We start from the raw sequence: 24,064 nt of genomic DNA, 5'->3' as shown, positions 1-24,064 counted from the left end.
ATTGAGCGCCGCAGCACAATCAGAGGCCTGTCGCAAGGTCACCCGCCATCTCTGCTCCGCATCAGAGCACAGTTTCAGACTGACAAGGGAATCACAGCGGGACGCTGGCAATCACCCGCGGGGGGAAGGGAGACAAATTCAATCCACCCACGCCTGCACGGGATCACAGTGTTTTGCATTCCGTTCTTCCAGTCTGCTTTCCGTGCTCTCACTGAGAACCTTTTACATTAGAATAAGAGCGGCAAAGGGCAGCTCAAACAGATATCCCTCCCCCACCACCTCGGGGAGTCTCACTCTCACTCCAGCTGCCACTCCTAGTCCAGACCAGAGCCAGAGATGTGTGATCCCCATTGGTAAAAACTGGTGATCTTAGGGTTAACCAGAGACCTGATTGCAACTCACTTACTTATACAGCGATAGACTTGTACCCACCAGTACTGTACCCGTGTTATACAATGACAGACCTGTACCCACCAGTACTGTACCCATGTTATACAGTGACAGACCTGTACCCACCAGTACTGTACCCGTGTTATACAGTGGCAGACCTGTACCCACCAGTACTGTACCCCAGTGTTATACAGTGACAGACCTGTACCCACCAGTACAGTACCCGTGTTATACAGTGACAGACCTGTACCCACCAGTACTGTACCCGTGTTATTCAGTGACAGACCTGTACCCACCAGTACTGTACCCCAGTGTTATTCAGTGACAGACCTGTGCCCACCAGTACTGTACCCCAGTGTTATACAGTGACAGACCTGTACCCACCAGTACTGTAACCCAGTGTTATAGTGACAGACCTGTACCCACCAGTACTGTAACCCAGTGTTATACAGTAACAGTCCTGTACCCACCAGTACTGTACCCGTGTTATACAGTGACAGACCTGTACCCACCAGTACTGTACCCCAGTGTTATACAGTAACAGTCCTGTACCCACCAGTAACATACCCCAGTGTTATACAGCGAGAGACCTGTACCCCAGTGTTATACAGTAACAGTCCTGTACCCACCAGTAATGTACCAGTGTTACACAGCGAAAGACCTGTACCCACTAGTACTGTACCCCATACAGTGACAGACCGATACCCACTAATACCTCACCCCAATAATATTCAGCTGAAACTGCTCCCTCCATACACAGCCCGTGTTTGTGAAATCACAGTAGGGTCAATGTTTAACAATGTGCTCCCGACCGAGCGCCTATTGGGAATTTGACTGGAAAGGTTAGTGTGTCCTGCACGAGTTTCTGTCCATGAAAAGGAATGGATGGAAATTATGTGGGATGCTCTAAGCTTTCGCCTGAATACACATTCCTATCCTGTGAAGCTCTACAGAAGTTCAAATCTACAAAATCTGACCCCAATATATATAACCGCCCTGCTGGGAGCTTTGCATAGTTCAAATGATCATTTCACTCACCCACTGTGTTACACGGAGATCATACGATGGGCCGAATGGCCTCCTTCTATGCTGTAAATTTCTATGATTCTTATGATATCCCTGCACTCAAATCCTTCATATGCTTCCTCCTCGCTCATTTCCTGGAGATCGGTCTTGGAGAGTGGCAAACTAAATGTTGGTGCCTCCAGGTAACACTAACACCAGTGCCACAGGAGGCTGTGTGTTTCCCTCTCTCTCTCTCTCCCCCCAATTAGTGCCACGTTCCTTGAGATTTGCCACATTAGAGCAGTGGGAGCTCGGTCGCTCTCAATCACTGAGGGCCAATAGGGTGTTCCTAGGCAGCTTTTCCCAGTGCACTCCAGGCCACCATCAACACTCCTCCATCTTTGAAATGTTAGGATACCAGGAATACTGAGAATGGTTTACGATATTGTGTCACAGCCCCAGAAACAGTCACAAGTGGTTTAATTAAATAGTGTCACACATTGGGCCCAGTTCCAGAATCTTTCCAATGTATAAAGGCTTTTAATTGTTACAGTTTGGTGAATCTTGTGCTCGTTGATGGGGTTGGGGTGTGTGCCAGTGCTGGTCAAGGAGTATTTTCCATTTTTCTTGGCATAGAACAGTCATTCACACATAGGCCATCAGGTGGCAGAGCACCTCAACTCACTGCCCTTTCATCCCCACCCTGGGCCTGCGGTTTGAATGCAGCCGACATTGATTATTAAAAGAATGCACTTATTTGTACTGTAAAAATGGCCACCAGGCTCCACCCTTTGTTTATGATTGGTCTCCTTGGAGGATAAGCCACACCCTGAAGTTTCACAGGTATGTGTAATTGGATCCGCCCATCCCAAGGTCTCACTGACTTTGCAAATTGTAACTCGATCCACTTTGACTTCATAGAAACATAGAAACATAGAAAATAGGTGCAGGAGCAGGCCATTCAGCCCTTCTAGCCTGCACCGCCATTCAATGAGTTCATGGCTGAACATGAAACTTCAGTACCCACTTCCTGCTTTCACGCCATACCCCTTGATTCCCCGAGTAGTAAGGACTTCATCTAACTCCCTTTTGAATATATTTAGTGAATTGGCCTCAACTACTTCCTGTGGTAGAGAATTCCACAGGTTCACCACTCTCTGGGTGAAGAAGTTTCTCCTTATCTCGGTCCTAAATGGCTTACCCCTTATCCTTAGACTGTGACCCCTGGTTCTGGACTTCCCCAACATTGGGAACATTCTTCCTGCATCCAACCTGTCCAAACCCGTCAGAATTTTAAACGTTTCTATGAGGTCCCCTCTCACTCTTCTGAACTCCAGTGAATACAAGCCCAGTTGATCCAGTCTTTCTTGATAGGTCAGTCCCACCATCCTTCCTGAAGTGAAAGAGGACAGAGCTCCCCATAAGAAAGCAAGGACAAGCCAAAGTGCCTTACCCCAGTCCAGGTGCATGCCTCCCCCAGCCAAAGTGCCTTACCCCAGCACAAGTGCATCCTTCCCCCCCCACCCCCCCGGCCATAGATGGGGCAGGCATTGTGTATGGATTGTTAACAGGTTTATTGGGTATGAAGTGAATAGTCATGACTTCTAGATATCATCCACTCCAACGATGTCCCTTGTAGGGGATTGGAAGAATGCGATCTGTCTCGGAGTTCTCTCTCCTCCGATTTCCCCCCCCCCCCCCCACCGTGTCTCTCTCTCCCAGTCTCATTCACTCTCCCCCCAGCCTCTCCCTCCTGCAGCCTCTCTCTCTCTCTCCCCCAGCCTCTCTCTCTCCCCCAACCTCTCTCTCTCTCTCTCCCCCAACCTCTCTCTCTCTCTCCCCCAGTCTCTCTCTCTCTCTCCCCCAGCTTCTCTCTCTGCCTCTATCTCTCTCTCCCCCAGCCTCTCTCTCTGTCTCTCTCTCTCCTCCAGCCTCTCCCTCTGTCTCTCTCTCCTCCAGCCTCTCCCTCTGTCTCTCTCTCCTCCAGCCTCTCCCTCTGTCTTTCTCTCTCTCTCCCTCTCTCTTCCCCAGCCTCTATCTCTCTCCCCCAGCCACTCGGCCCCCCACCGCTTCTCTGCTCGCCGCCGCTCTTGGCTGCCACGGGCCCTCTTGTCCTCCCGCCCGTCACTCTCGGCCCTCCCTCCACGAGGGGGGTCGGAGCGGGGGAGAGTCCGGTGGGGAGGGGAGGAGACAGAGTGTGAACGAAGAGAGTCTGGGCCTGGAGCCTCAGTGTCTCGGGCCTCAGGTCCTGCTTCTTGGCACCACGTGGAGGGAATGATTCGGGGGCGGGGGCGGGGCTTGACAAAAAATGTGCAGTCCAAATAGTTACACTGTTATTAAAATACATCATTGATAGCAGCCTCTTCTGCAAGCAATACAATGATTAGAACGGTTTTAAATATATAGCGCTTTATTGCATTGAAATGTCCTGAAGTGATTCACACAAATTACTTTGAAGTGCATTATGCAGGCAAATAAGGCAGCCATTTTGTAGACAAAATGGAGGAACATTGGAGAAATATTGGCCAGAGAAACACCCTGCTCTTTGAGCAGTTCTATGGAATCTTTAACATTAACCAGAACAGAAACGCAGATCTTTGGTTTAAGTTATAAGCAAGCTATGAATATTGAATATGTTGGCTGGTGGAGTATGCCAATGCAGCACACATACAAGGGAACTGCCTGCATGTTATGGGGACAGTCGGCCTTCTGGACTCACTCACTGCTGGTGCTAGGTTTTCAGCAAAGCAGTCAGCACTGCTCTCCAAGTGCTCTACTTGAAGCGGCTGGTCCAGGAGACTGAAAGTCTGCTCCATGCTGTGGGCATGGGCTCCTGATGTTGCAAAACTATCACGCAGGCTTGTGCCCAGAAATCAGCCAATTTGGGCCAAATGAAGGGCAGGTGTTCGCCTCTCAGGGGAGAAGAGAATTCATTTGGCAGGTTCAAGTCATCGGGGACTTGTACCAACCAAATCTTTGTGAGCAGCTCAAAGCCACTTCAATGCTGATGAGAGTGGGCACATTGGTTGGTCCCTGTGTGTCGAGGAGGGTGGGTCTCTTGCCATCATGCAAGGCGAGGCCAGCTGGTTAGGCTCCCACTGATGATGCGAATACACAAAATCAGTCCTCACACATCCCATCAGGAGATAAATGATCTGACTATTGGGTCTCACGGGCAGGATTCCCTTCCTCTTACTAATGTGGATCTTGAGGCTCCAGACTTGATACAGACTAGCAACATGTAGACAAGATCTTGGTTCTCCATTTAAGCGGCACCTCCCTGCAGCCATGTGAAAGGGCCCGTGATCTGAAGGGTGGACGAGTCAAGCTGAAACCTTTCATGACACCTACTCTATATCGCCATGGTGACACAACTCTAACAGCAGCCATCAATCATTCTGCAAATCTGCAATCACACTGAATGCTATTGACTTGACATCAGGAACCTCATTAAATGGTGCTCCAACATAACAGTGGTATCACTGCCTCCTGATGTGCAGGTCACTGGCGGTCGATAATTTAACCCTACCAATCGACATTCAGTAGATGGTGGAGGCCAAGATTTTGCTGGATCTCTGGACCTGTCCCCTGCTACTCACACCTCAGTCCTTGGTCATGTAAATCTGCTGAGCTGGTTTGTATCATGAGACAAGCACGCATGAGGCGCTGGACCAGCTTAATGTCCATTCACAGGCCTGTGATTCCCAACTGGTTAAATGGAAGCATCCCTATAGTGACTTTGCTCCCATACTCAAAAGCCTGCTGAAGGAGGCCAATTCAGAAAATAGAGAGCCGATTTTCTATGTATGCACAGAGGACCAGCTTTTTGTTTTCAAACTTGGCCTCTCCAATGGACCGACAAGAGCACTAAGGCACCAGACAGTGTTGACTGAATTTGGTTTCTCTCTCCCAAAGCCTGGGACAAAAGGAAAAGAGCCATAACTGGTGTCAACAACTACAAATGGAACTGAATATAGAAAACGCCCAAGGTACATTAGCGAGATGAGAGAAAAAATATAAAGTTGATAAACATGGTAAAGGAACAGAAACTGAGCCAAAGTGGGAGAGTCCAGAGCGACGACCGATCAGGGAAAGTTGGTCAAAGAGGAGGATCTTGAAAGGTTTCCAAAGATGGGGAGAAAAGGTATGGGAGGGAGTTCCAGAGAGAAGTATGAGTTGGCTGAAGAGCCTGCTATCAAGGGGAAGGGGAAGGGGAGAGTGAGGACTGAGGAGTCTGGGAGGAGACATATGACAACAGGAGGTTGCAGAGAGAGTTGGGTAATGCTACTTCAGATTTGAAAAACAAGTACAAGGATTTTCACTTCAATTTAATTTCAGTCCAGTCACACACAGACTAACTAGAAAACCTCGATGATCGGCAAATAAAGAAGGGTGAGTCAAGATGGCCAAATAGCATTGTGAAGTGCATAACTGGATAATTAAACACACCAGGCTCCAGAGAGATTGTTCCTCACAAATGGACTGGCCCTTTATTCGGAGACAGATACCTCACTGGCAAAAATTTCTGACTCATTAAGATCACCTTAACCGTGACTATTCATAGACAATTATCACAACGACTTTCTGGCGGTTTCTGTCCATCGATCCTCCTGTAATATATACGTGTAATAGTGTGGCAAGCATGTGAAGGCAGGATCAGGCTTGGCAGTGCCCTTGGGTTAGGGAGGGAAGCAAATCAGCCATGGTTCCTGCTCCAGGCCGCTTGGCTCCTCCTGTTGACAAATGCGTGCGTGTGCGTGGATGTCAGTTGAGGACAGAGTCAAGTGTGGTTGGGGCCGCGGATTCTCCAGTACTTTGCCAAAGTGGCCATTCATATGGGAAGTTGTTCAACCATACGAGATTGACCACGGAGCCTGATCCTTTCTTTGCACTCTATCCACACGCCTCGATTTCAAACTTCACATCCTTATTTTCAAATCACTCCATGGCCTCGCCCCTCCCTACCTCTGTAATCTCCATCCCCACAACCGTGCCGCGCCCCCCCCCCCCACCCCCGAGATGTCTGCGCTCCTCTAATTCTGCGCTCTTGAGCATCCCTGATTAGAATCGCTCAACCATTGGTAGCCATCCTTAGAAGCATAGAAAATAGATGCAGGAGTAGACCATTCGGCCCTTCGAGCCTGCACCGCCATTCAATCAGTTCATGGCTGAACATGCAACTTCAGTACCCCATTCCTGCTTTCTCGCCATACCCCTTGATCCCCCTAGTAGTAAGGACTACATCTAACTCCTTTTTGAATATATTTAGTGAATTGGCGTCAACAACTTTTTGTGGTAGAGAATTCCACAGGTTCACCACTCTCTGGGTGAAGAAGTTTCTCCTCATCTCGGTCCTAAATGGCTTACCCCTTATCCTTAGACTGTGACCCCTGGTTCTGGACTTCTCCAACATTGGGAACATTCTTCCTGCATCTAACCTGTCTACACCCGTCAGAATTTTAAACGTTTCTATGAGATCCCCTCTCATTCTTCTGAACTCGTGAATACAAGCCCCGTTGATCCAGTCTTTCTTGAGATGTCAGTCCCGCCATCCCAGGAATCAGTCTGGCGAACCTTCGCTGCACTCCCTCAATAGCAAGAACGTCCTTCCTCAAGTTAGGAGACCAAAACTGTACACAATATTCCAGGTGTGGCCTCACCAAGACCCTGTACAACTGTAGTAACACCTCCCTGCCCCTGTACTCAAATCCCCTCGCTATGAAGGCCAACATGCCATTTGCTTTCTTAACCGCTTGCTGTACCTGCATGCCAACCTTCAATGACTGATGTACCATGACACCCAGATCTTGTTGCACCTCCCCTTTTCCTAATGTGTCACCATTCAGATAATAGTCTGTCTCTCTGTTTTTACCACCAAAGTGGATAATCTCACATTTATCCACATTATACTTCATCTGCCATGCATTTGCCCATTCACCTAACCTATCCAAGTCACTCTGCAGCCTCATAGCATCCTCCTCGCAGCTCACACTGCCACCCAACTAAGTGTCATCCGCAAATTTGGACATACTACATTTAATCCCCTCGTCTAAATCATTAATGTACAATGTAAACAGCTGGGGCCCCAGCACAGAATCTTGCGGTATCCCACTAGTCACTGCCTGCCATTCTGAAAAGTACCCATTTACTCCTACTCTTTGCTTCCTGTCTGCCAACCAGTTTTCAATCCACGACAGCACACTACCCCCAATCCCATGTGCTTTAACTTTGCACATTAATCTCTTGTGTGGGACTTTGTCGAAAGCCTTCTGAAAGTCCAAATACACCACATCAACTGGTTTTCCCTTGTCCACTCAACTGGAAACATCCTCAAAAAATTCCAAAAGATTTGTCAAGAATGATTTCCCTTTCACAAATCCATGCTGACTTGGACCTATCATGTCACCTCTTTCCAAATGCGCTGCTATGACATCCTTAATGATTGATTCCATCAATTTTCCCACTACTGATGTCAGGCTGACCGGTCTATAATTCCCTGTTTTCTCTCTCCCTCCCTTTTTTTAAAAGTGGGGTTACATTGGCTATCCTCCACTCCATAGGAACTGATCCAGAGTCTATGGAATGTTGGAAAATGACTGTCAATGCATCCGCTATTTCCAAGGCCACCTCCTTAAGTACTCTGGGATGCAGTCCATCAGGCCCTGGGGATTTATCGGCCTTCAATCCCATCAATTTCCCCAACACAATTTCCCAACTAATAAGGATTTCCCTCAGTTCCTCCTTCTTACTAGACCCTCTGACCCCTTTTATATCCGGAAGGTTGTTTGTGTCCTCCTTAGTGAATACTGAACCAAAGTACTTGTTCAATTGATCTGCCATTTATTTGTTCCCAGTTATGACTTCCCCTGATTCTGACTGCAGGGGACCTACGTTTGTCTTTACTAACCTTTTTCTCTTTACATATCTATAGAAGCTTTTGCAGTCCTTTTTAATGTTCCCTGCAAGCTTCTTCTCGTACTCTATTTTCCCTGCCCTAATCAAACCCTTTGTTCTCCTTTGCTGAGTTCTAAATTTCTCCCAGTCCCCAGGTTCGCTGCTATTTCTGGCCAATTTGTATGCCACTTCCTTGGCTTTAATACTATCCCTGATTTTCCTTGATAGCCACGGTTGAGCCACCTTCCCTTTTTTATTTTTACGTCAGACAGGGATGTACAATTGTTGTTGTTTATCCATGCAGTCTCTAAAGGTCTCCCATTGCCCATCCACTGTCAACCCTTTAAGTATCATTCGCCAATCTATCCTAGCCAATTCACGCCTCATACCTTCAAAGTTACCCGTCTTTAAGTTCTGGATCATGGTCTCTGAATTAACTGTTTCATTTTCCATCCAAATGTAGAATTCCACCATATTATGGTCACTCTTCCCCAACGAGATTGCTAATTAATCCTCTCTCATTACACAACACCCAGTCTAAGATGGCCTCCCTCCTAGTTGGTTCCTTGACATATTGGTCTAGAAAACCATCCCTTATGCACTCCAGGAAATCCGCCACCGTATTGTTTCCAGTTTGGTTAGCCCAATCTATATGCATATTAAAGTCACCCATGATAACTGCTGCACCTTTATTGCATGCACCCCTAATTTCCTGTTTGATGCCCTCCCGAACATCACTACTACTGTTTGGAGGTCTGTACACAACTCCCACTAGGGTTTTCTGCCCCTTGGTATTCCGTAGCTCCACCCATACCGATTCCACATCATCCAAGCTAATGTCTTTCCTTACAATTGGCATTAATTTCCTCTTTAACCAGCAACGCCACCCCACCTCTTTTTCCTTTCTGTCTATCCTTCCTAAATGTTGAATACCCTTGGATGTTGAGTTCCCAGCCTTGGTCAGCCTGGAGCCATGTCTCCGTGATGCCAACCGTTAACTGCTATCTGCACAGTTAATTCGTCCACCTTATTCTGAATACTCCTCGCATTGAGGCAGAGCCTTCAGGCCTGCCTTTTTAAACACATTTTGACCCTTTAGAATTTTGCTGCAAAGTGGCCCTTTTTGTTTTTTGCCTTGGGTTTCTCTGCCCTCCACTTTTACTCATCTCCTTTCTGTCTTTTGCTTCTGTCTCCATTTTGTTTCCCTCTGTCTCCCTGCATTGGTTCCCATCCCCCTGCCATATTAGTTTAACTCCTCCCCAACAGCATTAGCAAACACTTCTCCTAGGACATTGGTTCCAGTCCTGCCTAGGTGCAGACCGTCCGGTTTGTACTGGTCCCACGTCCCCCAGAACCGGTTCCAATGCCCCAGGAATTTGAATCACTCCCTGCTGCACCACTGCTCAAGCCACGTGTTCATCTGAGCTATCCTGCGATTCCTACTCTTACTAGCACGTGGCACTGGTAGCAATCCCGAGATTACTACTTTTGAGGTCCTACTTTTTAATTTAGCTCCTAGCTCCTTAAATTCGTCTCGTAGGACCTCATCCTGTTTTCTTACCTATATCGTTAGTACCAATGTGTACCACGACAACTGGCTGTTCACCCTCCCTTTTCAGAATGTCCTTCACCCGCTCCGAGATATCCTTGACCCTTGCACCAGGGAGGCAACATACCATCCTGGAGTCTCAGTTGCGGCCGCAGAAACGCCTATCTATTCCCCTTACAATTGAATCCTCTATCACTATCGCTCTCCCAATCTTTTTCCTGCCCTCCTCTGCAGCAGAGCCAGCCACGGTGCCATGAACTTGGCTGCTGCTGCTCCCCCCTGATGAGTTATCCCCCTCAACAGTACTCAAAGCGGTGTATCTGTTTTGCAGGGGAATGACCGCAGGGGATCCCTGCACTACCTTCCTTGCACTGCTCTTCCTGTTGGTCTTCCATTCCCTATCTGGCTGTGGACCCTTTGCCTGCGGTAAGACCAACTCACTAAACGTGCTATTCACGTCATTCTCAGCATCATGGATGCTCCAGAATGAATCCACCCTCAGCTCCAATTCCGCAACGCGGTCCGTCAGGAGCTGGAGGTGGATATACTTCCCGCACACGTAGTCGTCAGGGACAGTGGAGGCGACCCTGATTTCCCACATAGTACAGGAGGAGTACGTGTCCGAGCTCTCCTGCCATGACTTAACCCTTAGATTAACTTAAATTGGCAACAACAGTGCTAAAAGTTACTCACTGATATAGAAGAGAAAAAAGAAAAACTACTTACCAATCACCAGCCAATCACTTACCCCCTTGGCTGTGACGTCACCTTTCTATTTCTTTCTACTTCTTGTTTGCCTTCTTCCTGTAGCTGCACAAGCCTCTCGCCGATGCTGCCCGAACTCCTGATCTCGCGGCCTTTTGTAGGCCTCTCCACGCACCCTGGACTGTCGCCTCTCTGCTTTCTGTTGCCTAGGCCCCAAGCTCTGGAACTCCCTGCCTAATCCTCTCCGCCTCTCTACTTCTCTTTCCTCCTTCAAGGCGCTCCTTAAAACATACCTCTTTGACCAAGCTTTTGGTCACCTGTGCTAATTTCTAATGCTGCTCGGTGTCAAATTTTTTATCTCATAATACTCCTGTAAAGCGGCTTGGGACATTTCACTACGTTAAAGGCGCTATATAAATACACGTTGTTGTTGTTGTTTTATTACAGCAGCATCAATGGACAGCAGAAGCTTGAACCCTGGCTGATCCTCCCCCTCTCCAGTCCAGGCACATTGAGGCCACTTTCAGCATCTGTCCTGCCACAGGCCCGGAATGGAACCTCGGCTTTTTGGGGCTGTACCATATCAGGTGATGGGGTATTGTGGAATTGATATTCACAGCAATACATGCACCCTGAATGGACGACACAAAGCCTTAAAGTTTAACCCGAGAACACCGATGAGACAATCTCCAACCAGATCTGACATTCAAGCTTCACATTGTGACTACGTCTTTCCTAAACTGAAGAAGTCAATGGCCCTCAGCCTGTACATCGAGTGTTCTGGATAGTGTTACACTAATTTAAGCCTTGACGCGACTCAGTTCAATGCCTCTCGGATCTATTTATCCACACAAGCCTAATGCACATGCCTGCTACATGAAGGTCCCTGTTGTTCATCAAAAACTACTTTTCAATAAAAAATAAAAACCCTCCCGACAGTGATTAGAACTCAAGCTCGGTCAGAAAAGGACTGGTAGGTCACCACATCAATTCCAATCTCAGCAGAAATAAAATCTACTCAAGCATCACCTTTAAACTCTGACCACCCTCCAATTTGAGGTTAGCTGGATTTTCACTTGCCCCATTTGTCAAACGTCCCAATATCAATGAGCTCAGGGAAAACTAAATTATCTGAAGTAAGGACTTTTAATATTCGCGTCTCAAAGGTCTGGGAATTGATTTCAACAAACTGGAGCCATTAATCCAGTCTCTATTCTTTCCACGAGACAAGCAAACCGAGCGAGTAATCATTCAGCAACATCACTGTAACAGGAATCGCTCAACCACTGTCATACTGCGGCGCCTCGCTAAACAGTTTTTGTGCCAAAACGAGGCCCAAACACCATCCATTTGGTGACTCATGTTTTATTGCAAGTTTACCACATTATTCCTTTAAATGAAGAGTTTTTCCCTGGTGACTACAGCAGTAAACCCAGGTCCCCACACAGTGGTGAGAATTTGATGAGATTTCTGGGCTGTTACAAATACAAAGAGTTTCTCTCCATCTTCTCTAGCCAACGTTTCAACCTTGAGCTTCTGATGTTCCCCATGCTCTCGTGACTCTTTGCTGGGGTCTGCTTCCATTGGCCAGAGGGACCCTGCGATATCTTGGCCAAGTGGGCTTGTTGGGGTTTCGGGGGGGTAGATGATAATAGTCCTTGTTGGGTCACGAGACATAATCAGCCATGGTTCCTGCTCCTGGTAGCTATTCAAGCTGGGTAGTCTTCATGCACACACTTTTTTCTTTTATTTATTCACAGGATGTTGGCGTCGCTGGCAAGACCAGCATTTATTGCCCATCCCCAATTGCGCTCGAGAAGGTGGTGAGCCGCCGCCTTGAACTGCTGCAGTCCGTGTGGTGAAGGTGCTCCCACAGTGCTGTTAGGGAGGGAGTTCCAGGATTTTGACCCAGCGACGATGAAGGAACGGCGATATACTTCCAAGTAAGGATGGTGTGTGATTTGGAGGGGAATTTGCAGGTGGTGGTATTCTCATGTGCCCACTGCACTTATTCTTCTAAGTGGTAGAGGTTGTGGGTTTGGGAGGTGTTACCGAAGAAGCCAACATGGGAGCCTTTGAATAGCTACAAGGAGCAGGAACCATGGCTGATTTGCTTTCCTCCCTAGCCCAAGGGCACTGAGGCCAATAATAGTGCTCGAACCACTGCCCCGGCTGAGACTAGGTACATGGCCAGAACAGAATGTGCGACCTTCGGGCCTGTATGATCAGTGTTACACCAAACACAACCGTTACCCATTGGATCCTTTAAATGGCTTTTAGATATTTTCCAAATCATTCAATGAAGGCTGCCATCATAGGATCATAGAATAGTACTGCCAGAAGGGAGACCATTCGGCCCATCGAGTCTGTTCCGGCTCTTTCGAAGTGCAATCCAGTTAGTCCCACACCCCAGCTCTTTCCCCATACCCCTGCAATTGTTTTCCTTCAATTATTTATCCAATTCTCTTTTGAAAGCTACTATTAAATCTTCCTCCAGCACCCTATCAGGCAGCGTACTCCAAACCCTAAATACTCGTTGCGTAAAAAGGTTTTTTCTCATGTCGCCTCTGGTTCTTTTGCCAATCACCATAAATCTGTGTCCTCTCATTATCGACCCATCAGCCATTGGAAAAAGTTGCTCTTTATTTACTCTATCTAAACCCTTCATGGTTTTAAGCACCTCTATCAAATCGGTTTACATTTGCAGTGTGACAGATGCCAAATGAGTTGTAAAAAGGACTGGAGACACTTACCCACACACCTAGAGAAACCCCGAGGTATAAATCTCGCCCTTTCGTCTACATTTGTTTCCATTGTTCTCTCCTACAGATGCTGACTTGTGCCAGGGCACCGACAGTGCTTCAGTTTCTCATCCCAGTGCCCAGTCCTCACGGGGAGATGAGCGAATGGTTGCAGACTGTTAAATCACAGAGCCGAGCTGAATCCTGCCCTCGTCTACCAACCTGCACACAGGCACACTCTATCAACGGGGCACTGGATAGGAGCCAGGAGCTGAGTTTTCTTCTTGCTAAGCCAGGGGACACTGAGGCCAAAGGTCGCACCCCATGGGGATGAGTTTTGGATGGGCCTTGGAATATAAGACATTCCTGACCAATGTGATCTCCTGGACGCATTTCCATCGCCTGAGGGGGGGCGGTCAGAGAGGAATTTTCTGGAGATTTTGTTCCCCCTCTTATTGGCCCTGGGGATTTTCCGTGGTTTTTGTGCCTCTCCCAGACGATTACATGGCTACATGGGCGGCGTCAAGTCATGACGCACCAGGCATCATGAACCTTGATGAACCAGTTGGTCTTTTTCTGCTTGTCATTTTCGTATGTTCTCTGTATGACAATTGTTGGTCAAGGCATTGGATTCCATTTAAAAGTACAGCTTTTAAAACTATTAACTTAAAACTGCTACAACATAGGTTAATGAAATGGTCCACAATCTCTGTATGGCCCAATACCACACCGGGCACCTGAAACTAACATCCCTCCCTCAACCAACACCGGAAAACATGTTAACTGCTTCATCATCTCATTGCCATTTCTGGGATGTTGCTGACACAGAATGGCTGAATTAACAACAGTCATTGCCCCTCAAAATAATTCATGTCAAGCATTTTGATGGGATGGGGTGCTACGGTGCAAGGACTCTTGCCTCCCTTACACTGAATGACATTTCCCCACAGGACACAGTCTCAGTTATTGCACCTCAAGTGAAGAAAGACATCAAGCTCTTTACTGAAAGTGAATAATTCCGCCCGGAGATCTCAAGGGTAGACTAATTTGTCCTCGTGATGGCTGAATTTCATTACAAAAACAGACATTAAATGTTGCAATTTATGAAAATGTATTTTTCCTTATGAAATTTTTATTCGCTAGATTTCCATTCCTCTCCACACAGTGGGACTCTATTAGAAAAAGTCATCCCTGAATAAGTTAAAGTCTGTCCATTATCCTAATACATGTGTACTCTGCTCAGTGCATCATTAGGGATCTTCATAAATATTCAAACCAATCAATCTAAAATATATATGAATAATTTTTGCTCGTCTCTCAATGCTACATGTTATAAAGTGACAAGGGTTTAACACTGAGAGTGACAGCCATGTTATACTCATAATTCTTCCCAAATTCCCCCCCACCCCCATTCCTGCATTGGGTGCCTTGTCCAAGTGACCATTCGTCACAATGAGCGGCACTACTATTCAGCCATGGAGTGCATTGCACCCAAGCTCGTCAGCAGTGACACTGTGCAAGAGTTGAGCGAGGTCAATGAGCTTGATGAAGTTAAAGACGACAGCCCCAAAATTTCCACGGTTTTCGGCGTTTCTGCTGTCAAAAAGCAGGACAACACCCCCCACCACAAATTGGGGCAGAAGCCGTTCCCGCCAGTCTTACACTTCAAAAAAAAACAACGCACCTGAATTCCTCGTCACGATTGGGCCATCTGCCAAGGTCCCCCCGGACCTAAATTTGAATATATTCAAATGAGGGCCAGTGACACTGCAACCCTGAATTTCCTGACTTTACACAACACAAATAGTCTTGTAATTTCCTGTGTTTGTCCAAATGCTCCTTTATAAAGATTGGCTCTATGGTAGCTACTTTCCACTACACATTTTTAAAAACTCCCTAAAGAAAGGACGTGACTAATTCACTGACCTTCTCTTTATGAGGCCCACATAGTCCTGGTGCTGTCCCAGAACTTCCTCAGGCTACCAGTGACTGCCTTATCCACAATTTCTATTGCTTTTTGTACTATCCTCTGCAGTTTGCTCGTGTTGCTGTGTGAACACAAAAAATAATTCATTTTCTGATCGGACTAGATAAAATGGGGTGGGAGGAGGCTGGTGTGGAGCAAAAATGCCAGCATAGATCAGTTGGACTGACTGGCCTGCTTCTGTGTTGTAAATTCTGTGTAATTCTATGTATATTGCGGTGCACTAGGGGTTAAGCTATGGGAAATACAAGACAGGATCAGTCCAGAGATTAGCGGCAGGGAGACGTTTTTGAGCGCTGATTAATGCACTGGGATATACTTTTTGGAGCAATATTTTGGGGCATTGGGCCTAAATAGCATTGGACTTGCTTGTGGCTGCCTGCGGGAATTAAGAGAGCACCAGGAGATTTTAACCACCCTCCCAAACCACACTAAGGGCTTTCTCAGGGCCAAGGCCACCCCACTACCACATGGCATCAAACGCATTCTTCTGCAGATTCCTCCCACGGTGACCCAACAGTCTGTCTCTCCTGTGTACAGATCCCTTGAGGAGAGCTTGGAGGTTGGTCTCACTGAATTTGCCATCCCTGCTGTTCCTACTTGCACTGCCCATGTCCCTTTTGCAGCTGTCTGTGCCAGATCATTCAGTGGAAGACAGTCTGGAAAAGTGCGACCAAATCACACCTGTGCCACCCAACGCAGCTACCTGGCAGTGAGCCCCGTGATCCAAACCCTTTCCTCCTTCCCTGCTGCTTCCACAGTCTGCTGCTGCAATCTTCAGCCAGACTTTTAAAAAGCTGCACTTTTAACTTCCAAGCACCCTCTTCCCAGCACATTACTTCCATTTTACACTGGATTTTCGCCGGATATCCTCCAACGATGGGCCGAATGGCCTCCTTCTGTGTGGCATCATTCTATGAATCTGTGAATGGATATGCAAATGAAATCACCCAGCAAACTTGGGTGGAATTGAGCTCTGCAGAGCACTGGCGGGCACCATTCCAGACTCATTGTACAATCCGACAAAACGTGCCACGTGGAATTTCGGGCCAGCAGCTTTAGGTCCCCACTTAGTGGCTAAGTGAAGCGCCCGACGCAGCAGTCAGCTACCCAGAGGAGGGAGGTGCCAGGTTCGAGGTCTGGCCTGTGCTGTGGTCGCCAGTCACAGCTGAGACAGTGCACCGCATCCGCACTCAGTCCCTCTGGGTTCAGGTCGGGGATTTTTAAAAAAAAGATCAGCCGGCATTCCCTCTCCGGATCATTATCTGGTGGTCCCTGCGGCAAACCACAAGCGTGGGCTCAGCTGTGATGCTCTAAATGGGTGAACGAGCCAACTGATGCGCAGTCTCTAGGCTCAGCGATGAAGCACAGCCACTCAGGTGAGGTACTGACCGGTGAGAGAGCCTGGGTCTTGTGAAGCTGTATCTCGGCACAAGTCAGGACCTTCAGGAGGAGGGTAGAAAAAATGACAACAAAAAAAAATCAGAAGTTCAATGGAATAATTCATTTACTGGCCTACTGCTAGTGCGGGCGGGGGGCGTGGGGAAGAGAGGAATATTCGCTCACTGTCTCCAGACACAGTACGACAACATTATCTCGGTAAATTTCAACCTTCTCCCTCCTTCCCTTTTTCTCTCACATTTAAGATTCTGTCTATGTTCTTTTCTGTTGTTCCTTTCAAATATTTATTACTTTACTTTTCAGCTCATTAAAGTGTGTGTTGCTTAAAATGTCATTTGTTTTACCAATAAATGACCCACAAGAATAAATTCCTCTCATGTTAAACAGAATTAGCTTTTAAACTTCACTTCAGGACGTAAAGCAAATAAGAAGCCCAGGCTTTGGCCTAGTCATTATCGTGTGAACACATTAAAATAAATCTTTCAAGATGTGAAAATAACTGGATGAAAGACTTTCTAATTCAATTCTACTCGACTAATTATAAACAGATCGTGCAGGTCGTCCTGGCTCATGTTTACTGTGTTAGTTCAGACCAACGGTAACCAAGGAAACACTGGAGAATCCATGTGGATAAGTGCTGTTATCTGACCTTTGCCACTTGTGCCAATAAAGTCTGTTGAAAGTCAAAGGTTGCAAATTAGACTTATTGTGTTCCTCACTCCACAATGTCACTGATTCAGCTCTGGTTCAACTTCCCCTAAATCAGTCCATACCCTAGGGACGCCACCTTCTTTCTAGTCTAAAATCTGACAGGGGATGTGGTCATGGCTCAAGGCTTGCTTTGATGGTAATGAATATTCATAAAAAGCCCCAATCACTTCAATAATTAATGTCTCCCATGTCGCATGGTACAATAGTGAACAGGGAAAATGGATCTTTAATTAAAAATATGCTTTTGGTGTCTGACTTAGCTCTTAGTCACTTCCAGCTACCTGTTCAAATCCTAAATCTACCGCAGCCTTTCAGCTTCAACTCTACCTCGGGCAAAGACGCGCTGCCGCATCAAAATGTCCTCTCTTTTGGGGTGCAGAGGATGGGGCGGAGCAGGATAATAGGAGTGAGGGACCATCTCACAGGTTAAAGCACATTCCAGCCAGGGAAGGAAGGGGCTGTGCAAGTGGATTAATCCTCCTGCAACCTGGCCAAGTAATATGTGGGATAGTGCCAAAACAACAAACTGGAAGAAGACAGGGCTAGACAGGTTAGCACTAAACCTATCAAAAAATAAATACAACTTAAAAAAAACACTCTCCACCCCCTCCCTGCCCCTGCCATCAACTCGCACTTAGACCACACTTTTTTGAATCAAAATAAGTTGGGATGTGATTTGTGCATAAGTTAAACTTTTCCAGGATGGGAGCTCAAGTTTGGATTGTGGCCTATATGTGCATCAATTTAGTAATCCCTACCCCATCAATTTTTTTTAAGCTACTGCAAACACTTTCATATTTCTTCATTTTCATTGGCTTTCAGAGAAACCAAAAATGGTCACCTTATCCTGGGGTTTGGAGTTGGCGTGGAAATGCTAATCCACACAAAAGGATTAGAGGGCTTTGAACTTCAGCACAAGGCTGGGAAGAGACCAGGTTGTTGAGTTCTGATCTCTAATGAGATTAAAAAACAGCCTCTGTAGGGCAGCTCTTCAAATACTGTCCCTTTTGTTCAAACCTGAGAATAGAAGCCGCTTGTCCGTGACTAAACACGAATTCTGAGTGGAGCTGGTTCCATGCAGCGCTCGACCTCACTTTCTGAGGTGATCGTGTTCTATTCAATTGACTCGCTGACGGACAACAGTTCCAGGGAGCAGTCCAACAAGGCAAACATTACATGCTACATCCAGAAATCCATGTCAGCAGTGCTAGCAGAAGGAGGTTGAGCTGAGGCAGCTGTCGCCTCATCTGAAGTATGACAAAGGCACTCAGGTCATCATTACTGCCTTCAAGGGTCTTAAGGAGTGTTGAGGTACCATCGTACAAGATCAACTGCAGTTAAAAACGACTACCACACAGCTTGCCACCTCTGCCTCTTAATGCACTTCAAATCTCAAATACACCACAACAAACATTCATGCTAAAAAAAAACCTGTTTCCTCCTTTGGCGTCATCATCATCATAGGCAGTCCCTCAGAATCGAGGATGACTTGCTTCCACTCTAAAAAAGTGAGTTCTCAGGTGGCTGTACAGTCCAATGCAGGAATTACAGTATCTGTCACAGGTGGGCGAACAGTGGTTGAAGGAAAGGGTGGGTGGGGAGCCTGGTTTGCTGCATGCTCCTTCCGCTGTCTGCGCTCAATTTCTCGCGACGAGACTTGAGGTGCTCAGCGCCCTCCCGGATGCTCTTCCTCCAGTTTGGGCGGTCTTGGGCCAGAGATTCCTAGGTGCCGGTGGGGTTGTTGCACTTTATCAAGGAGGCTTTGAGGGTGTCCTTGAAACGTTTCCTCTGCCCACCTGGGGCTCGCTTGCCGTGTAGGAGTTCTGAGTAGAGAGCTTGCTTAGGGAGTCTGGCGTCGGGCGTGTGGACGATGTGGCCTGCCCAACAGTAGTTCTCCAGCGCTTTGAGATGTCTACTGTATATGGTCCACGTCTCTGAGCCATACAGGAGGGCGGGTATCACCACTGCCCTGTAGACTATAAACTTGGTGCCAAATTTGAGGTCCTGGTCTTCAAACATTCTCTTCCTCAGGTGATTGAAGGCTGTGCTGGCTCCTTTGGCATTGGTCTTTGGTGTCCCGAGAGTAGCGGTCTCCAATGTGACACTTCTGATTCTTGTGTTTATACAATGACAGACGTAGATGATTTTTTTTCCTATCCCCTTGTGCTAATCAAGATGGGGTATGCAAGTTCTAGGAAACTAGAACATTTTTTTTTCTGGTGCAAGCATCAGCATGAAACACTCCCAAGTGATGCCCAATCAGCAGAATTAGCATGGGAATCGGACCTTCTGTTTGCTGCACTAATATTCCCTTTAGCTTATCCTCAGGCACCAGATGCAACGGTGCTGTGAGCTAAATGAGGTGGCCAGGCCTCAACTCTAGTGGTCTTTGCCAAAGTGGTAGTGGCAAAACAGACACTGACTCCAAGGGCAAAGGCCACCATTGTCTCTGATTTCCAGTGGACAAAGCCCTCAGGCCACCCACATAGACCGGTGATACAGTTCCCCGTCTCACAAAGCACAACATTTAAACAATGGCACCGCTGTCTGCTGCTCCAAGCTCAAGGAATTTGGGGTGTAATCTAAATGGCGCAGATTGACCATATGTTGTCAAACTTACTCCCACATTCCACCTCCTTAAATACTTCTTTCATTACCTTCTATCCTTAAGAAAGGTGATCCCTTTTATTCTTCGATCACTTGCTTTTATATCGGTACTTTCTAAAGTCTATTAACTCCCAAATTATACATCACCGTCAAAGTTCTGGCCAAATGCACAATTGCCAGTATGGTTTTTAGAGTGGTGGACCTTGACTGCTGCTCTTGGACAATTTGGTGGATCACCCATTACTGTCTTGGACATCTCCACAGCCGCTAACAGAGTCTGGCACTGTGCAGCTCTAAACAAGTTACCATCACATAAGAAATAGGAGCAGGAGTAGGCCACCTGGCCCTTCGAGCCTGCTCCACCATTTAATAAGATCATGGCTGATCTGATCATGGACTCAGCTCCACTTCCCTGCCCGCTCCTCATAACCCCTTATCACTCAAAAATCTGTATCTCTGCCTTAAATATATTCAATGACCCAGCCTCCACAGCTCTCTGGAGCAGAGAATTCCATAGATTTACAACCCTCCGAGAGAAGAAATTCCTCCTCATCTCAGTTTTAAATGGGCGGTCCCTTATTCTAAGACTATGTCCCCTAGTTTTAGTTTCCCTTGAGTGGAAATATCCTCTCTGCATCCACCTTGTCGAGCCCCCTCATTATCTTATATGTTTCAATAAGATCACCTCTCATTCTTCTGAACTCCAATGTGTATAGGCCCAACTTACTCAACCTATCCTCATAAGTTAACCCCCTCATTTCCGGAATCAACCTAGTGAACCTTCTCTAAACAGCCTCCAATGCAAGTATATCCTTTCTTAAATACGGAGACCAAAACTGTACGCAGTACTCCAGATGTGGCCTCACCAATACCCTGTAAGTTGTAGCAGGAGTTCTCTGCTTTTATACTCTATCCCCCTTGCAATAAAGGCCAACATTCCATTTGCCTTCCTGATTACTTGCTGTACCTGCATACTACTTTTTGTGTTTCATGCACAAGGACCCCCAGGTCTCTCCCACCATAGTTAAGCATTTTCCTCTCAAATTTCTCAGTTTGTGCTGTAGGTGGTGATTCATCCTCTGATTCTTTGTCCATTAACTCAGGGGTTCCTCAGGCTCGGTGCTCTCATCCACTCTGTTCCTCCTCTTGCTCATCATCTAATCCTACCCACTCTTTTGCAAATGATTCCATTCAATATCCATCAACTTCCTGCAGATCATATGCCCCCGGTGCTCATATCCTTCAGTCCCTCAATGGTGCAATGGTTGAATCGCGATGTCTTTCAACTGGGCAAGGAAAATCTTGATTCTTTCACTTCTTTAAAGACAGTTTTGTCATGTCCCTCATAAATCCAACAGCTTCGAATTGATGGTTGCATCTTTAATCCTTCATCTACAGAAAGTATCATGCTTACTATTTCTTCTGACCTTCAATGGAATTCCATCTCCTATGTTGCTAAAGCAGTCTCCAAGAATCCCGATTTGCTCTTCTATGACAAACACTTCTTTCCCCCTCAAGAACTGAGTTATAAAGCACAAGTTTTTCCGAGAATTGAATCCAGTTCCCAAACTTGGAGACTCTCTAGCCCTCAACCGAGACATTCCTGGAGATACTCCTCTAACCCCTCTCTGCACTCTTGGAGATGCTCTTGTAATCCTCCATTTATTCTCCTGGGGATACTTTTAACTCCTCCGTCACACTCGTAGACAGAATGTAGAAAAAAAGCTCATTACCTGATAGGCGATCCCTCTCTGACCTCCACCTTCCAACCCCTCGAGGGGCTAAATGGCCTACTCCTGTTCCTATATTCCTTCTCTGTCACAACCTTTTTGGTCTCTGTTATCAATACCAGTACAATTGGTGCTCCTCTGAACTTCCTTATTTTGTCTCTTCGAAGCTACAAATACATTAGACCACATACTTGACCCTGAACCCTCACTGTGTTATAATCAAAACTCATCGCATTCTCTCCCACTGTAACTCATGCTTTGCCGGAATCTCATTTTTACCCTTTTCCCACAATTATCAGGCCCAAGTTTGACATGATTTAACCCCCTACTTCCCGATTTACCTCATTGTCTCTTCAATTCCTTTCAACCCTGGTGTGTCCTACACCGTAGGCCTTGGCTCTTTGCCCTCCCAATGTTAAAAAAGTTTACACTGCAGAGCTAATTCTGTGATCCCATGCTCCGAGAAGGGAAGCCAAGCTCGAGGGTCATAGTTCAGAGGTAGGGCTGCAACATTGTCGCCTTGATCCTTTCACCCACTTTCGCTGAGGGAAACAAGAGGGAAAAGTTCAGAGAAAGACTAACCGTACCAGTAATGGCGACAGGGAAACCAGAAAGGTTGTGACAGAGAGAAGTTGGAGGGCAGAGATGAGAGAGGGGGCATGGAAAGCGTGCTAACATACAGTGTGTGTGTGTGTCTATGAGAGACAGTGAGAGCTGGATCGGATACAGAATACAATTCATTGGGAAGAATAGGACACCAGCAGCTGTGTTCCGAACAGCTTCTTGTGCAATGTTCCATTTGTACAAAGCATCCTGTCAGAAATTAAAGGAGATGTAGAAATCAAGCAAATGACACTGGTATCAGTCAGTATAAGAAGATGAGGCTGCAGCCAAGTGCGGCATAAATAGAGCACTCACAAACCCCCTCCAGGTGGTCACGTGGTGCAGTAACTAAAATCACTGGGCAGGCCAAGGGTTACTGCCTTGTCTGTTCCTTAACCAGGCAGTCCCGCTTTGAGTGGGCTGACCAGAGAGTTCTGAAAATTTCTAAAATGGAATCCTGGCATCTAAAGTTTGGATTTTCCCACTCGCTGGATGTGGAGGGGTGATCAACGATTGAGGTTTTCCAATGACTGCTGCAACAAACAATAACTTGCACTTACATAGCGTCCTTAATGTGCAGAAATGTCCCAAGGCGCTCTACAGTGGTGTAATGGACAAAATGAACGTTGGTCAAACAAGGAGATATTAGGATGGTTGACCAAAAGCCTGGTCAAACAGGTGAGTTTTAAGGAGGGCCTTAAAGAAGGATAAGGAGGCGGAAAGGTGCAGAAGGTTTAGTGAGGGAATGCCTTTTGCAGATCCCTGATTTTTGCCGTGCCTTCAGCTGCCTCAGTCCTAAGCTCTGAAATTCACTACCTAAACCTCTCCACCCCTTGCTCGTCCTTAAAATCTACCTCTTTGACCAAGCTTGTAGTCACTTATCCTAATATCTCCTTATGTGGCTTGGGGTCAAATTTTGTTTGATAACATTCCTATAAATGCAAGTTGTTGTTGAATTCCTGAGTGTGGGGCTGAGTCTGCTGAAGGTATCGCTGGCAATGGCAGGACAAAGGGAAGGGATGCACAAGAGGCCAAAGTCTTAGGAATTGGGAGCTGGGGTAGTGTTGTAGGGCTGTTGGAGGTTACAGAGATCGGGAGGGGTCATGTCATGAAGGAATTTAAACGCAAGGGTGAGAATTTTAAATTAGAGGAGTTGGGGGCAATGTTTCCCCTAATTTTTGGGGGTACGCGGCCCATTCACAGTGCATGCACAAAACTGAACATTAAGAAAACTGGCAGAGAGCTGCAGCTTAGAGGGAATGTTGGTTGGGGGACTGGTAGCCAATGCAGGTCACAAGGGCAGGGGTGATGGCAAGCAGAACTTAGAGTAGGATAGGATACTGGCAGCAGAGTTTTGAATGAGCTGAAATTTATGGAGGGTGGATGATGAGAGAGCGGCCAAGAGAGCATTGGAATAGCTGAGGCTGGAGGTGATTAAGGCATGAATGAGGAATTAGGCCCTGATCTCAACCCCTGCCCCATTTTTACCCTGCTTCTTTTTCTGGTTTTGGAATAGACAGCGGGCGACAGCCCGAGGCATCCACAAGTTGCTGTTGTGCAGGGACTGTGTCATGTCCAGCAGCAGCTTGTGTAATGCCTTAGTTCCTTATTATTAGTCACAGATGCTCTTATTGAGTAATTGGCTGATGCAGATTAAATTACTCATTAAAGTTGATTAGTCAGACTCAGTGCATCTTATTTACAAAAGAAAGCATTTGTACAAATGGTCAAATCTATGTAGCTG

At 46.7% G+C, this 24,064-nt stretch overlaps 1 protein-coding gene across 4 annotated transcripts in view; it reads right to left on the bottom strand.

Moving 5' to 3' along the window:
- Positions 1–24,064, bottom strand: part of LOC139228817 (kazrin-like) — a 387,245-nt gene that overhangs the window by 150,121 nt on the left and 213,060 nt on the right. The gene's annotated exons all lie outside the window — the stretch shown is intronic.

This window comes from Pristiophorus japonicus, chromosome 18, assembly GCF_044704955.1.
Source record: "Pristiophorus japonicus isolate sPriJap1 chromosome 18, sPriJap1.hap1, whole genome shotgun sequence".
NCBI classification, from domain to species: domain Eukaryota; kingdom Metazoa; phylum Chordata; class Chondrichthyes; family Pristiophoridae; genus Pristiophorus; species Pristiophorus japonicus.
The sequence above is the reverse complement of the archived record's forward strand: the minus strand, read 5'-3'. Positions and strand labels throughout refer to the sequence as shown.